Below are 16,854 nucleotides of genomic sequence, written 5' to 3'. Positions count from 1 at the left end.
AGGGATACTGCCAAAAGACCTACAGCAACACTGAAGGAGCTGGTGGAATTTCTGGCAAGTACTTATTTTGCACTACATGTGACAACAATCTCCCATATTTTCCATATGTCTGGGCTATGGGGTAAGGTTGCAAGACGGAAGCCTTTTCTTGCACAGATCATCATCCAGGCCCAGATAAAATTTGCAAAACTATATATTAAGTCTCCCAAAAGCATGTGGGAAAATATGTTATGGTCTGATGAGGCCAAGGCTGAACTTTTTGGTCACAATTCCAAAAGGTACGTTTGGTGCAAAAACAACACTTCACATCACCAAAAGAACACCATCCCCACAAAGCATGGTGGTGGCAGTATCATGCTTTGGGGTTGCTCATCTTTAGCCGGAACTGGGGCTTTAGTCATGGTGGAGGGAATTATGAACAGTTCCAAATACCAGTTACTTTTGGCCCAAAACCTTCAGGGGTCTGCATGAAACCTGAAGATGAAGAGGAATTTCACGTTTCAACATGACAATGACCCCAGGCATATATCCAAATCAACAAATGAATGGCTTCATCAGAAGAAAAAAAGAAGTTATGTACTTACCATAACGTTCCATGTGAGTTGTTTATCTCGCCTTTATGCTCACTGATGGGTTCGAAGCCGATCCTCGTGTCCGACACGGCCGATAGCAAAGCTCAAGGTTTGCCAGTAGCTCAAGACCAAGCCCCTTATCCCACAATGCACTGCTGGAATTACCTCAGATCTTGTTTGCTGCGAGTAACAGTGTGTGTATATGTGTATATATATATATACACACACACACACACATACACCCTTTTATTTATTTCTACCAGGAACATTTCCCGAAGGGGAAGAAGAAATACTGAATAACCAGGATGGTACTAGCCTCTAAGTCAACAGTCAACCAGGAGGGGGAAGGAGGGAGGGACGTGAGAATAAAGGCGAGATACACAACTCACATGGAACGTTATGTTAAGTACATAACTTCTTTATGTGAAGTTATTAAATTTCGCCATTTATTCTCACTGATGGGTAGTGTCCCTAGCACCCTCAATCTTGGGTGGCTCATGGAAGTATGTTCTTCAGTACCGTGGAACCAAAGGAAGACCTGTCCCTTGAAGCCTTATCTACTTTGTAATGCATGATAAAGGTATGAGACTTAGACCAAGTGGCTGCAGCGCAAATATTGTCAAGGGGCAATTTAGCTTGAAAAGCAGAAGACGTAGAGATGGCTCTGGTAGAATGAGCCTTAGGTTTGTGTGTTAATGACATGCTCGCATTCTCATAAACAAAGGATGTGCAATCGGATAACCATTTAGATAAGGTTGTTTTACCACTGGATTGCCTTGTCTGGCTTCTGAGGAGGATACAAAAGGTTGATCTGATTTTCTAATATCCTTAGTTCTGTCAAGATAAAATCAGAGCTGTCTGTGTACATCAAGTTTGTGCAGCATGTATTCCAATTTGCTAGGGTGGTAGGGGGAAAAAAGACTGGCAGCTCAATGACCCGATTGATATTTGATTCAGAACAGACTTTAGGTAAAAATGAGGGGTTTGTTCTGAGAGATACTCTATCAGCATGGAAAATCATGTAAGGTGGTCTGATAGATAATGCTTGAAGTTCTGACACTCTGCGGGCAGAAGTAATGGCCACAAAAAAAATAGTTTTCCAGGATAAATATTTGAGATCACAAGAAGATGCTGGTTCAAAAGGGGGAAGAATAATTTGAGACAGCATAAAGTTTAAATTCTAGGGAGAACAGGGAATTTTGATAGGTTGTCTCATGTGAAGAATGCCTTTAAGAAAGGTCTTAGATAATTTATGGCCCATAACATTTGAGCCACCAAACCCAAGGTGAAAATTTGCGATGGCAGCTAACTGGACTCAAACTGTAGCAGCTGCTGCCCCTTCCTTAAAAATCTTTGTCAATAATTCTAAAATAGATGACAGCGGAGCTTGGAAAGGGTCAATTTTCTGTGTGTTGGCCCAAATTGAGAACCTTTTCCATTTACTGCCATATAATTTCCTGGTAGATGGCTTGTGAGAAGACAAGAGAATTTGTCTTGTATCTTCTGAAATTGAATGAAACCTGGCAATTAGGGGAAGTGATTAGCCAAGCAGTCAGTTTCAGGGACTGCAGTGAAGGATGGAAGTCCCCTGATGGGTGCATCAGAAGGTCCGGAACTGGGTCCAGGATCTATGGATCTTCCAACAGATGATGGTGGAGAAACTGGAACCAAATCTGTTGAAACCAAATATGTTGAGGCCAGTAGGGGGCTATGAGAATAACAGTTCTTCCAATCGATTTTGCTTTCTGTAAAAATCTGGGTATCAATGGGAAAGGTGGAAAAGCATAAAGGAGACCCTGGGACCAATCGTGTAAAAGTGCATCTCTCGGGGGATGACCGGGAGGTGGTATTAGGCAAAGTAGCTTCTGCATTTTGAATTGATGTGGCTGGCAAAGAGGTCACAGGAAGGCTGGCCCCATTTGCAGAAAATCAACTCCGCAACCTGTTGTTTGAGAGACCACTCGTGAGGGAGTAATATCGCCCTGCTTAGCTTGTCCGCTATCACGCTGGATTTCCCCAGGATGTGCGTTGCTAACAGAAAATGCTGGGATAACACAGCCCATTGCCAGACCCTGAGGGCTTCTCGACAAAGGGGTTAAGACTTGGTTCCGCCTTGCTTGTTCAAGTACCAGACTACTGACATGTTGTCCGTCTGAACTGCAATAGTTCCTAAAGGGAGAGAGTCCTGAAAGTACTGCAACACCAGAAGTACCGCTCTCAACTCTAGAACATTGATGTGCAGATGTGATTCTTGATTTGTCCATGTGCCTTGGGCAGTCTTTCCCTGAAAATGCCCCCCCACCCTATCAGGGAAGCGTCCGTGGTCACAATGGTTACTGGAGGGGGGGTACAAAGGGTCTTCCGATTGTGACATGAAGGGATGTCAACCACCACCAAAGGTCTCTCTTGCAAGAATCTGTGATGAGAATCATGTGGTGCATCGGTAGTTTCTGGTATGACCACTGAGCAAAGAGGAGCCATTGAAGAATTTGCATATGCATCCTTGCGAGTGGTATAGCCAGGATTGCTGCCGCCATCAAATCTAGCACCTTCAATTCCTCTGCTGCTGTAGCTTTGTTCTTTGACACCAGGGAGCTGACGTGTTGGCGGAGAAGTGAGACTCTTTTGATAGGAAGATGTAGAGTGGTAGTTGAGGTTTCTAACTCTGCTCCTATAAAAATGGTATGCTGCGATGGCGATAAGGCAGACTTTTCGAAGTTGACTGTAATGCCTAATTGATGTCAGAGTGTATTGTGTTGCCTGAGTCAATTGATGCCTGGTGGTAGCGGTGAGGAGCCAATCGTCTAGGTATGGAAACTCCTGGAATCCTAGAGGTCTCAGGTGAGCCGTGACCACTGCCATGCATTTGGTGAACACTCTGGGGGCTGTAGTGAGACCAAAGGGCAGGGCTCGAAACTGGTAATGATTGGCTCCCAGCCGGAAACGCAGATGATCTCTGGAGCATCTGTTCATCTTTATGTGATAGTACGCGTCCTTGAGATCTATGGAGCACATCCAATCGCCTTTCCCTAGGAAGGGAAGAATAGACTGAAGCGCGACCATTCGGAACTTCTCTTTCTTTATGAACTGGTTGAGTCTGCTAAGGTCCAAGATAGGTCTCCAGTCCCCTGTTTTCTTTGGTACCAAAAAGAATCTTGAGTAAGTTCAGAATCCAACTTGGTCTGCTGGGACTGGCTGGATGACTCTTTTTCTAGCAATCTGTGGACCTCTACGATTGCTTGTTCCGTGAGATTGGGTGGAACATCTGAGATTCTGTTTACAGGAACGGGAGGGGAAGAGAACGGTATGAAATATCCCCTGGAAATGATGCTTTGTACCCATGTATCTGATGTTATGTTTAGCCAGGCTTCTGGGTACAAAGACAAGTGACCCCCGACTGCCTCCAGAGCCGAACAGTTGGGCCCCCTTTCAGGGGCGCTGGTAGGGTTGACTGGAGAACTGACCCCTGTCACCCTGTTGCTGCGGACCCCCTCTGCTGCGGGGGGGGGGGGTGTCTTCCGTTATAACCCCCTCCTCTGCCTCTAGAGGGGATTTCTCCACGTGTGTACTGAAAGGCTCCCTGTGCTTTTCGGAACCACATTTTCACTCCCCTAGGGCCCTTGGGGTAGGGCCGAGTAGGGGTAGAAAAATGGACTCCAACGGCAGATAAGGTCTTGCCATCCTGCTCACACCTAGTTAAAGTTTCCTTTGCTTTAGGCCCAAACAGTGATGAGCCATCGAATGGGGTGTTGATAAAGGAAGACTTAAAGGGTTCCGCAAAGGAACAGAGACTCATCCAGGCTTGTCTTAGAAGAGCAATGCCCAAACTAGCGGCTCTACTCGAACCATCAGCTGCATAGGATATGAGACCCATGGATGAGTTTACCACTGAGTTTAGGGTAGCGAGCTGGCCGTTGACTTTGTCGGCCACCCCTGCAGCTACTGTACCCTGGAGATTATCGCCTAGCTCTTTCAGGAGATCTCTTTGTAGTCTCGTAAAGTGGGTTAAGTAGTTCAGTGATTGCAGAGAAAACGTCGCTGAACTAAACATGCGTTTCCCATATCTATCCATGACCCTAGAATCTCTGCTAGGAGGATGGATAGATGTAGATGTCTCAGACACTTGCTTTTTGGTGACTGCAGCTACCACCATGGCATCAACAGGCACTCCCTTTGTCAAAAATGGCTTGTGAGCTGGGGCAGACATGACTTTATTGGGCTTACAAGGAACAGGTTCCATGGCCTCTGGTGACTCCCACTCCTTACGAGAGATCAGTTCCATGAGCTCGTTGTAAGGCAGAGACAACCAAGAAGTGGAAGGTTGAGACCCAAAAACCTTCAAGAGCACGGACTTGTCCTCCATAGGGGTCTTAGACTGCCAATCGCCCCTATGACTAAGGATCTCTAGTATCTCTGCAAAGGAGATATCCTCATAGGGGGATCGAGGGGACCCTTCTGACTCATCCAAGTCCGTGTAGAGGGGGATCGAGGGGACCCTTTTGATTCATCCAAGTCCGTGTCAGATGTCAAAGACTCCTGTGGGGAGTCTAAGTGCCTCCTCTTGCACAGTCTCTTCCTGGGCACCTCCTCAGTGGGGGGATCTGGGGAGGTCTCAGAAGAGCAGGGGACGCCCTGTGGGGGTACTTGAGGCTCGGGGTCTCTACACTTAGGGGGAGCGGTAGATGAAGAAGCAGACACAGGAGCTTGAGGGGAGAGGGAAGGCTGAACCGATGCTTACGTTGTCTTTGGAAACAAAACTCTCCTCACAGCATCGAAGGCACCATGGCTCCGACAAGGAGTGGATGGACCAGAGAGTACTGTCCGATCCTCCCGCACCGAAACCTTGGCTCCAAGCCCGAGGTAGGAGCCGAGCTCATCCAAGCCGAAGCCCCGAGAGGAAGAGTCGGCACTGACAAATCAGTTCGACTATCCTCCCTGACCCGATGGGAGAGCGTCAGCTCCTAGAGTCCTCAGTTGGTGCCAAGGACATCCAAGTAGATGGAGCCAATAACACCGGTGCGAGTATTGGCTCCAAGGGTTCGACAATCATCGGTTCAGTATCCTTCAGCTCCGAGAGTCCAATACGGAGGAGGAGTAGACAAATCCAGTTCCATGGTCTTCGGCACTAACGAGCTGGTCGGGGCCGACAACAATTTGGCAAGTCCTGGTGCCTGTAAAAGCTTCTGCACTAGCAGATCCATGTCCAAATCTGAAAGGCTGAATGAGGACTTAGATGAATGCACTGAAGGTGCTGACTGGAGCAGAGGAGAAGAGGGAACTTCAGAGACTGGCTCCAATACTGAGAGCTGGCTCCAAATCAAAGGTACACTCGGTTCCGAGGTCTGTGGAACTGATGACCCTCCCTCTGAAGTTTTCGCCTTTTTTGCCACTTTAGGATCTGAAGATTTTGTGGATTTTGCGGATTTGGAGGACGTGATAGTACTCTAATGGCTACTCAACACCTCAGAAAAGGAATGCTGTAGTAATCCCCTGTCTATAAGCTTCCTCCCTCTCTCCAAGAGGACTCTTGAAGAAAAGGAATGGCAAATGCTGCAAGTGTCTTGGAGGTGTTTAGCCCCCAGACAGTAGACACATTGAATATGTCCATCAGCGACGGACATTTTCTGCCCACAATCTGGGCATTTTTTTAATCCCGATTTAGGATGGGATTTTTCCTTGTTCTGGGCAGGTATAAATATTCTCTTAAACCCTGGCCACACTAACACCCCGTGCCCCTTAGGCACTTCCTAAAACAAACTGCTGATGCCTTCAATACCTTCTTTTCTGAAACTGTCCAGTCTCTAGCTAATCATCTAGCCCCCAATATCTCCTCTCAGTCCTCCGCCTCTAACACTTCTATTCCCATTTTTCAACTGCAGCCTGTACCCACTTCACTTATCTGTTCTCTTCTCCACAAACTTAAAACCTCCTCTCCTTCTGCTGACCTTCTACCAGCTCAGTATTTAAAAACTGCAGCCAGACCTTTAGCCTATCCCATTTCCATTCTGATTAACAGAACCTTTGTTGAGGGCTACATTCCTTCACTCTGGAAAATTTCACATATTATTCCCCTGCATAAAGGTGGGAACTTAACAGAACTCTCAAACTACTGTCCCCCCTAGCTAAAATCATGGAGAAATGCATCCAAAAACAACTTCTTAAACACCTGTTAAATCACAACCTACTAGCTGACTGTCAGCATGGCTTCCGGCCTTTTCACAGCACCACTTCAGCCCTCCTTTCCTTTACTGACTGCATCAACAAAAAACGGAACAATAATGTACTTAACTCTGCTCTCTTTATTGACCTATCCAAAGCCTTTGATATGGTCAGTCACCATTTACTCTTAAACTTACTTAAAGCTTTTGCTCTTGACTCTGGTGCGATAAAGTGGTTCGAGTCATATCTTCATAACAAACAACAGGCAGTGCTCTGGCAAAACAACTTATCCAACCTTCTACCCATTACCCTTGGAGTCCCCCAAGGCTCAATACTTGGCCCCCTTCTGTTTTCATTAATGATCTACATACCAGTATTTCCTCTGCAACATGTATACAATATGCTGATGATTCTACTTTGATTTGTTCTGCCTCATCCCCCTCTGAACTGCACTCTATCACCCAACAGACTTTCCAAAACGTTGAAAATTGGTTCCTAAAATGATGCTTAATCTTAAACCCCAAGAAAACCAAACTGTTACTTTTCTCCCCCACCCGAAAATCCTCTCCACTCAACTTCTCTGTCTTGTCTAGTAATGGCACCAACATATCACCTGACCCTACCACCAGGCTCCTCGGAGTAGAGATAGACAACAACCTATGCTTTGATTCTCATATTAACAACACTGTAAAATTAGTTAACAGAAAACATGGCTCCCTGTTTAGAATTAAACCATTTCTTACACCACTTGCCAGAACTTCCATTGCCCATTCCCATCTGATTTCTACCCTCCTTTACGCCTCCCCTATTTACACATATTTGTCCAAAAATAACCCCACCAAACTGGCTGTCACCTACAACAGTATTGCCAGATTTACCTCTGGCTCCACCTTTAGAACTCACCACTGCTTAAACTTAAAACAATTGGGATGGCTTGAGCTGCAGAATCTGATCTTATTTCACCAACTCTCCTTACCCCATAAAATCCTCTACAAACCTACCAACACCCCTATACTTACTACCCTTATTAGTCCTTATTGTAACCTCAAAAGCCTACGTTCTTCTAACAAACTTCTAATATCAACCTGTAAATCCAACAGGCAACTCCTTGTTCTCTAACACAATAGGAAAAGCCTGGAACCCTCTTCCTTCCAACCTCATTGCTATCTCCTCTCTTTCCAGTGTCAAATCCCAACTCAAAACTGACCTCATAACTCACTGTCTCTGCCTCTTTTCTAACCCTGACTAGCTTGCAATTTGCTCCTAGTCCTCTCATTTATCGTGCATACAAATCTTTACTAAAACTTACTTTTCTGCTATCATGCTCAATTTGAACACCCTCTATTTTGTACGTAATTGCTTATTGTAGCCACTGTAAAAAAAAATATTATCATGCTATTATTATTTTTCTCTGAGCTATATTTGTAACTCTGTTCATTAATGTGTAATGTTTTCACTTGGAGCTTTTCTCCCCGGGCCTCTGCTGAAAATGGACATATATCCAGTTGGACCAGCCTGGTCAACAAATGTAAAATAAAATAAAAAAAAAAAATAAAAATGAAACTATTTTGAACTGCACAACTACCTAACTTACTCACAAATAAGTACAGCACACAAACTCATAAATCACCCAGAAAAATGCACTGCACTACAAAACTTATTACTGTCCTACTGTCCAGCAAGGGACGTCCGTTCTAGTAAAAAATTCTTATAACGTACAGATAAGTCAAATAATATTGCAAGAGACGCACACTACTTCTAATATGTTGCTAAACTCTGGAATAGTATCCTTATACAAATAAAACTTTCCAGCAAACTCGGTCGTTTTAAACCACTGCTTAAACAACATCTTACAGTCGTGGTTCTGCACATGCTCGTCACAAGGTTAAGACTTTGTGTTCACTATACAATACTCCAAATACTCTACATAAACGGAATACTCTCAACCTCTCACTGAAATGACAAAACTATTTTTATACATAACTGCTTTCTATACAATCCTTTAAGTTGCACGTGGGCTTTCTCTTTAGTAATTTCTATCTCTGTAAAATCTTAGAATTTATAAATGTAACCACTGTTTGTGTATAATGTAAATAGAAATGTAACTACTCTGTGTTTAACTGGAACTTAATATAATGCAGTGTAAGCACATGGAGTTTTTTCTCCCTGGGTCTTCGCTGAAAATGGGTATTACCCAGTCTGACATTCCCAGTAAACAGACAAAATAAATACATTTGCTGAGTTATTTTTTATATTGCCAGTTTTTCTAGAAAAAATGGATATTGCAGTAAAATGAATAATTATCTTCCCTGAATAGCTATGAATACCTCTCATCCTCTTAGCTAGTTAAAGCCTAAAATAATAGTGGGGCAAAGGGCCAAAAGTAGGAAAAAAGTTTAAATGTTGATCTTATAAACTTAAAAAAGAAATAGAATAACATGATTTGTGTGTTAGCATGCATTTTCTGAAGAAAATTAAGTCTGAAACTTAAATGCATGGCATCATTTAGGAATTTCAGTCTTCTGTGATTTGCCAGAAAACCACAAATTTTATCAGGAGAACACACCAAAAAATATGAGGGAAAATCTGGAGATTCTGCAAAAATCTGTAAGTTGAGAGATACAGTGGATATAAAAAGTGTACACAACCCTGTTAAAATACCAGGTTTTTGTGATATAAAAATGAGACCACAATAAATAATTTCAAAACTTTTCCCACCTTTAATGTGACCTATAACCTGTACAATTCCATTGAAGAACAAACAACTCTGTTAGGGGAAAAATATAACAAATAAAAAAATGTACAATAAGCTGTTCGCTTAAGTGTGCACACCCTTAAATTAATACTTTGTTGAAGCATCTTTTGATTTAATTACAGCATAAAGTCTTCTTAGGTAGGAGTTTATCAGCATGGCACATCTTGACTTGGCAATATTTGCCCACTCTTCCTTGCCAAAGCTCTCCAAATCTGTCAGATTGCGAGGGCATCTCTTGTGCACAGCCCTCTTCAGGTCACCCCACAGATTTTCTATTCGATTTAGGCCTGGGCTCTGGCCGGGCCATTCCAAAACTTTAAATGTGAAGTTGTTAAATCTTGCCGTTTATTCTCACTGATGGGTTCAGAGTCGATCCTCTGCTCCGACACTGCCGATAGCAAAGCTCAAGGTTTGCCAGTAGCTCAAGACCAAGCCCCTTATCCCACAATGCACTGCTGGAATTACCTCAGATCTCGTTTGCCGCGGCAAGAGAGATCTTGGTGATCCAGCAAGCTCGGACAATTTGTGATAAAAAACAGCAAGTTTTATAAAAAAAAAACTTTCTTTGTAAATGGCAGTAGTAGTTTCTTTTATCTAGTAGTACAGCTTTTTTAGTGGAGTTTCTTAGTTGTCTAAAGTTACGTTGGTCAGAGGGATTTTTAGTGCTACAAAATTTGGTCCAGAGTTTATTTTTTAGGATAATTTTATGCCTTGTATCTTTTGAGAACCAACTGGCAGGTTTTGAGCAAATTCTAATAGATCTTAAGGGAGCATGAGAGTCTAGGATAGAAAGGAACCTGGAGTTGAAGTAAGCTACAGCATCATCCAGTGGCAGTTGTTTAAGAGGAGACCAGTTGCAAGCATTAAATTCTGTAAAGAAGCTTTCAGGGTTAAAGTTTTTATTTGATCTGACCATTTTGTATTTATTTAGGTTAGGGGTTGTAGTTTTATGTCTGATTAGATAAGAGCATGGTCACTTAAATCATCAGGTAGTGTCCCTACTGTATAAGTTTGGTAGCGACTATCCAGTCCAATATGCTTTCTTTGTTAGTTTTATAAGTTCTGGTTGGGGCTTGAATGGTTTGTGAAAAACCATGAAGATTTAAGAGGGTGGGAGGGTCTACAGAGGTACAGGTTTTCCACTCTATATTGACATTGCCTAGGACTATGGTTTCTTGTGGGAATTGAGTAGAAATCCAGCTAAGGATCTCTTCTAGGGAACTGATATTATTTCCAGGGAGAAGGTAGGTGCAGATTACATAGATGGATTTGTGTATATTAAGCTGCAGTTTGGAGATAAGGATTTCAGCATTACTTATAGAGGGAGGTTTTTCACGTTTGACAGTAATTTTCATACCTGTTTTGTAAAGAATAGCTATCCCATCACCCTTTTTGGCTATATGGTCTAGTCTGAAGATGTTGTAGGCAGGGGAAATAATCTCATTGTCTAGAGTTGCTGGTTTGAGCCAGGTTTCAGACAGGCAAAGGATGTCGAAAGCATGTATGTCTAGCAGTGCATGGAGGTGGGCAATGTTATTATTAATGCTGCGGATGTTAAGGTGAGCTATAGAGAAAGAGGGGGTTTGGAGGGTAAGTATGAGCAAGAGGGAGGGGGACAGAGGGGTTTTAGAGTAGCATTGTTGTCTGGACCAGGGTTGGGATGAATGCCACCTGCTAGAAGGGAGAGAAGTAGTCTTTTTATTAGGTCAGAGGGTTTGGAGGAAGTGTACAGATTTTTTGTTAACCTGATTAGTGTAGGAAATGTGGAACTTTCTGTGAACCTTTGCAAGAAGATAGCTTGTCGAAGAAATTATGTTAGAGAATGGTTGGAATGTGTTTTGGGAAGGTGAGTTAGTATGTTGCCTGAGGAAGTGTGGCTCTTTAAGGCTAAGATGTTCATATGAGGTTAGGAGGTAGGGCAACATAAGGAAAGGAAAAAGTGAGAAAAGGAGGATATGTTTAAAATAAGAAGAGGTTAGTAGAGGAGGCATAGTGATAGGGAGGTATATGAAAGAAAAGTAGGGAAGTATAAATGGAAATGCAGACAGGAAAAGAAGAAGGAAGTTGTGTATGTTGTATTGATGCAGGTGGATAGGTACTGGATGAAAGGGGGGGGGTAAAGTGTGACTGGAGTGGTAAAGAGGTGGGAGTGGTTAGGGAAGTATAAGTTTAGGAGTAGTGGGGGCAGGTGAAAATTGGGGGAAGGGTAGGGGAGTGGAGTGAGCCATAGGAGAACAGAGCGGGGTCAAAACACAGACCTCAGTTCTGCGGAGTCAATCAGTGAGCCCGGTCAACACACAAAGGGTAAATGCAAGGTATTTAGATTTATCTAACTTACTGGCTTCCCTGCAATAAGTATTATTCAGCTACGTACGTTCTGGTGTCTGGGAATAATAAGGCTACACCCTATCGGGGGGTGCATTCATTCTATGGAAGCTTTGGCTAGTGCTGCAGTTCCCAGCAGAGTGCTATAGGATTAGTTGGTCACACAAAGGGCAAATAATAGTACAAAGTTGTGTAACCTTGAAACTTTTCAGTTCTTGGATGGAAAAAAAAAACACTATAAAGCAGCCTCAGAGGTCTTGATTGAGTCCACAGGTCTTGATCGAGTCCACAGAAGTCCCTAGCATTTTCTTTAAGGGGTGGGTTTGCTTTAAGCTATGACAATGGTGGGTCCTATGAGCGAGACTCATGGCAAATTTAGCTATTTTATTGTAGCAGGAGGTATTGCTGTGCAAATTCATCCAATCAGGAAACCAGCTCTTTTTCATTGTGAAGCAGCAACTTCAAATGATTATAGTATACCAGCGCATGGGACGCGTTGGTGGTTTTGACCACAACAAAATAATATTTCGGAGTCTTTAGTGCTGCTCAGGCGACACTTATCTGAGTAATCATCAATAAATATTTTGTAATATCTCAAAGGTAATTACTCATAATTCTTAGTTAGTAGAAGTTACTCACATGGTTTGTTTTCTTTTATATAAATTTATCTCTGCCTATGTCTTAACTGATAGTTCAATAAAGGTGTTTGCCACAACAGCAAGCTGATTATTTGCCTCAGATGCAGATGAGAGATTGCTGTGACCAAGCTAGTTCTGTAGACAACTATCCTTTTTCCCTAGATCTGTGTGTGTGTCAAATACAGCCAAGTATGCACTGGGTTTTAGTGATGTCCTCTGCAGCTATTAGGCTCCCCTTATTGGGCAAAAGAGAACCACTTTTGTTGGTGTTGCAAGAAGGGGCAGGGAAAGTGCCCCTGCTTAACCAGAATGTTGTACCCATCCATGGGGTAGCTATTGCTGCCATTAAAAATGTGTCGGCCTTAATTTTCCTGACAGAAAGAAACAGAAAACTAAACTTGTAGCTTCTCCTACTTCATTTTCACTGGACAGGAGTAATTTCAGTCTGGCTCAGGGTCTCGTACAAGCTACTGACCTTTCTTATCAGGTGGTTCTTGGTCAACAAAAAAAAGTGATTCCTCTTTTTCTGGAGAGTCAAAAAATTAAATCCATATTTTCATTTGAAATTGCTCTTCAAACATATCACCACGGGGCATTAATAATATTTTAAAATATAGGATTCCAAATCTCAATATTTTAATCAATATTGAGTACGCTTTCTCTGCTAGATATAGTGGTAGACATAGTTGGAAGTGATAATCAACGGGTGCTGTGGGATACAGCGTATCAAAAGACACGCCTCTTATCGTTTTTTTTTTCTTTGAAGACCCAAATAGCATATGGTTCTGACAAATATAGTTGTATATTGTATTACATATTTCAACACTTTGCTTACCTATACATAGAGTGAATGTACTCTTTTATACAAGCGACGCTGGATCCTTGTCCATAGAGAGTATTTCCATTCAAGTATTTGCTGCAAGCGTTACAATAATGAATTAAATTAAACCTACTGTTGTTTTTTTTTGCTCCTCGCAGCATGGTAATTGCTGATATATTCATGCATTACATAGCGAGTGAGCGCTGCAATCAAAATCACTTATTTTCATTTGAAATTGCTTTTTAAACACATCACCACGGGGCATTAATAATATTTTAAAATATAGGATTCCAAATCTCAATATTTTAATCAATATTGAGTACGCTTTCTCTGCTAGATATAGTGGTAGACATAGTTGTAATTGATAATCAACGGGTGCTGTGGGATACAGCGTATCAAAGGACACACCTCTTATCGTTTTTTTTTCTTTGAATACCCAAATAGCATATGGTTCTGACAAATATAGTTGTATATTATATTACATATTTCAGCGCTTTGCTTGCCTATACATAGAGTGAATGTACTCTTTTATACAAGCGACGCTGGATCCTAATGCGTCGCTAAATATATAAGGTGCTTATGAATCATTACAAAAGGTGTTTGTGAAGGAGCAAACATGCCAAGATTGAATTTAGGTAAATGAACCAACGATGAATGCAGCATGTCTTGGCTGATGTGCGCTGCAGCTCTAAGATGATATATAAATATAAACATTTATAGACACAAATGCATAGTGAGTTATTTTAAGTACATGATTCCTTACTCATGATTCACTAAATAACATATATGCATATTATGTACAACACAACTAGAGATGTAATTAAAATATACGAACATATTGATTCATGATGTCAAGTGAGATTTATTGATTATCAAAATAAGAGAGCTCACAAATAACAATTGTGATAAAACTTAGGATAGGATATGTTGAGTTGGTGAATGCTGGATCCTCTCTGTTTATAATTCTAGGTGTTGAATGGCACAGCTGACAATCGTTGTTAGCATGTTTGTACCTTACGTTTCCTTAAATTTCTATAGTCTTTGTCAACTTGAAGGTTGTCATGTTTTTCACAGGAAGGATTTTAAAATTCTGGACAGAAAATGTAATCGATGCTCATGGGTAAACTTGCTTGATATGTTAGATCATCGCAAAAGGAATCTCTAGCACATCCAGCTGAATTTTAGTGACTTGAAAGATAAGCAGCAGAAACAAGGAGCAACCATCGTGTTTGGGCGCTCTTACTTCGTTAATCAAACTACTGCTAAAATGTATGGTATAGTTTCTATTCTAAGATTTATACCAAAAATATACAGACATGTCATTGATAATCTGTTTTATAACTAGATTTTTAGCTAATCTGTATTAATAAGTTGCTGGTTATATTGTTAATTTTAAATAAGTCATTAACTGCTTAGATGATTTAAGTAATCTATAGTTTAGATATCATTATAGGAATGTATTTTATTTATGTGGGATTATTATATTTTATACTTATGTTAAGCAACAAAATGTTTTGACTGAAAGTTGCAGTAATGTCATATACTAATGAAACTGTTATTTATTTAGTATCAAGAGTTTTGTTTACAGACATCACTTGATTTTTGATAGAAATAATACTAACAAACTATTGATATAGGATTTTATGTCTGTTCTAGCTAGATAGCTGTTCAGTAAGCTTTCTCAGCTCAAAAATGGGGAGTTGCATTGGTTATATGGATCCTGTAACTCTAATATTTGAAATATGCATTAGTTTTATTCACTTCAGATCATATACAGTATATGTAAGTTTTCAAAATAATATTAGAATACTGTATTTGCTATTTATGGTGTGTTTTTGTCTATATCAGATTAGTGCAGTTCTTTTCCTTTCTGTGAAATGTTTTCCTTCTTACTTGCGCTTAAAGCTTTGTGTTGACAAGTCATGTATGTTTTTGTAGGAAATGGTCTTCTTTATTCTCATGCTGATCTACAGATATTTTTGCTTTTATTTTACAACTTGGTACATTTATGTTATAGTGCGACAGGATACTATGTGATGGTTTTACGGTTTTGTTTTTAACATACAATTTAGTTTTGTACTCTCTTGATACTCATTCTTTGGTAAATTGTACATCACATATGATCTTGCTTTCTTCACGAAATATATTTTAAGGGTTTTGGAAGCAGTGAGATTGTTATTAGCATATTGAACAGCAGTGTCTTGCCATGTTTTCCTATTGACATATTTCAGGGTACATATATTATATTTCTATTGATATATTTAGTCAAATCTGGCATATGATGGCGGATTATTGCTGATAACTCTTTTTCACTATATTTTTTGGGGGATATTTTTGTTGATTTTCCTGTTGAGAAAGATTAGTTCATTCTTGTCTCTCTTTATATCTGATTTTTGAGCTACAAATATTGGCTTATAGATGGAATGTTTGTCTATTTAATAGAAATATACAAGAATTACATGAGGAAAATCATTTTTACCTTATTTATATTGCGCAAATTTAGGAGCTTGGGGTTAAACATTGAATAGGAATTGTTTATGTTGGTCATCTTGTGTAAAGACAGAGGTGTAAATATGTTTAGTGTAATTGACTTGTTTTCAGTCCTTTCAAGGACTATATGTAATGTTTATATTGTTAAATTTGAATACTTGGTAACCAAAATTGTCAATTCTATTTTGTTTATTTTTGATCTCTCCTCGTCAATAGGGGTTTGGTGGGCAGGCACTTGGGTAAGGACGAGGGCTATGGGTAAATTTCATAATATATCTCTACTGAGTTTGCTTTTAATAGGGTACTCTCATTTAATATCAGATCAGTTTAGCTATGTTCTTTGCTTTTGCTATTTTAATTATAATCAAGAATTTATACCATGTTTTAATCACATCAATATTAACCAGTTATCTCTTTTATGACAAATTATCTAATAATTGATTCCTGGAATGTTAGAGGAATCCAAAGTAAATCCAAAAAATCTTTTTTATTTCATTTGATATTTAAATCACAAGCCAGTATATGTTTTATTCAAGAAACTCATACCCCTAGGGATGTTTGGGATAAAGAGAGTAATAAAAAATGGATTAGGAAGATAGTAGCATCTGGGGATTCTTCTAGCTCTCGGGGAGTAGCAATAATTATTAAACAAAAATTCAGGGGAAACATCATTGATGAGAGATATGATAATGAAGGTAGATGGTGTTTGTTTACTGCTACTATGCATAATCTGGATAAACCAATTTTAGTTCTAAATTTGTATGGACCTTGTAGTCAACAACAGTTTTTTATCTTAAAAATTTATAATATACTCACATGTTATAAAGATCACTACATTATAGTCGGGGGGGGGGGTTGGAATGCGGTAATAAATCCAGAAATTGATCGTACTAGCTGCTCCGCTTCTTATAACCTTCAAGCAACTTTGGCCCTTAATGAATTAATCTTGGAACATAATTTAACTGATCCATTGCACTTCATAAAAATATCAAACAAGAAGGACATTTACACTTATTACTCAAAATGCTACCATTCATGGTCTAGATTGGATTTTTTTTTGATTTCTAATACTATCTCAAAATTTATATCAGATTT

The 16,854-nt window shown here is 40.4% G+C and overlaps 1 protein-coding gene across 1 annotated transcript in view; it reads right to left on the bottom strand.

Moving 5' to 3' along the window:
- Nucleotides 1-16,854, bottom strand: part of LOC122802344 (nucleoporin p58/p45-like) — a 991,373-nt gene that overhangs the window by 245,780 nt on the left and 728,739 nt on the right. The gene's annotated exons all lie outside the window — the stretch shown is intronic.

Source organism: Protopterus annectens, chromosome 5.part0, assembly GCF_019279795.1.
Source record: "Protopterus annectens isolate FY-2018-M chromosome 5.part0, PAN1.0, whole genome shotgun sequence".
In the NCBI taxonomy this organism is placed as follows: Eukaryota; Metazoa; Chordata; order Ceratodontiformes; family Protopteridae; genus Protopterus; species Protopterus annectens.
The sequence above is the reverse complement of the archived record's forward strand: the minus strand, read 5'-3'. Positions and strand labels throughout refer to the sequence as shown.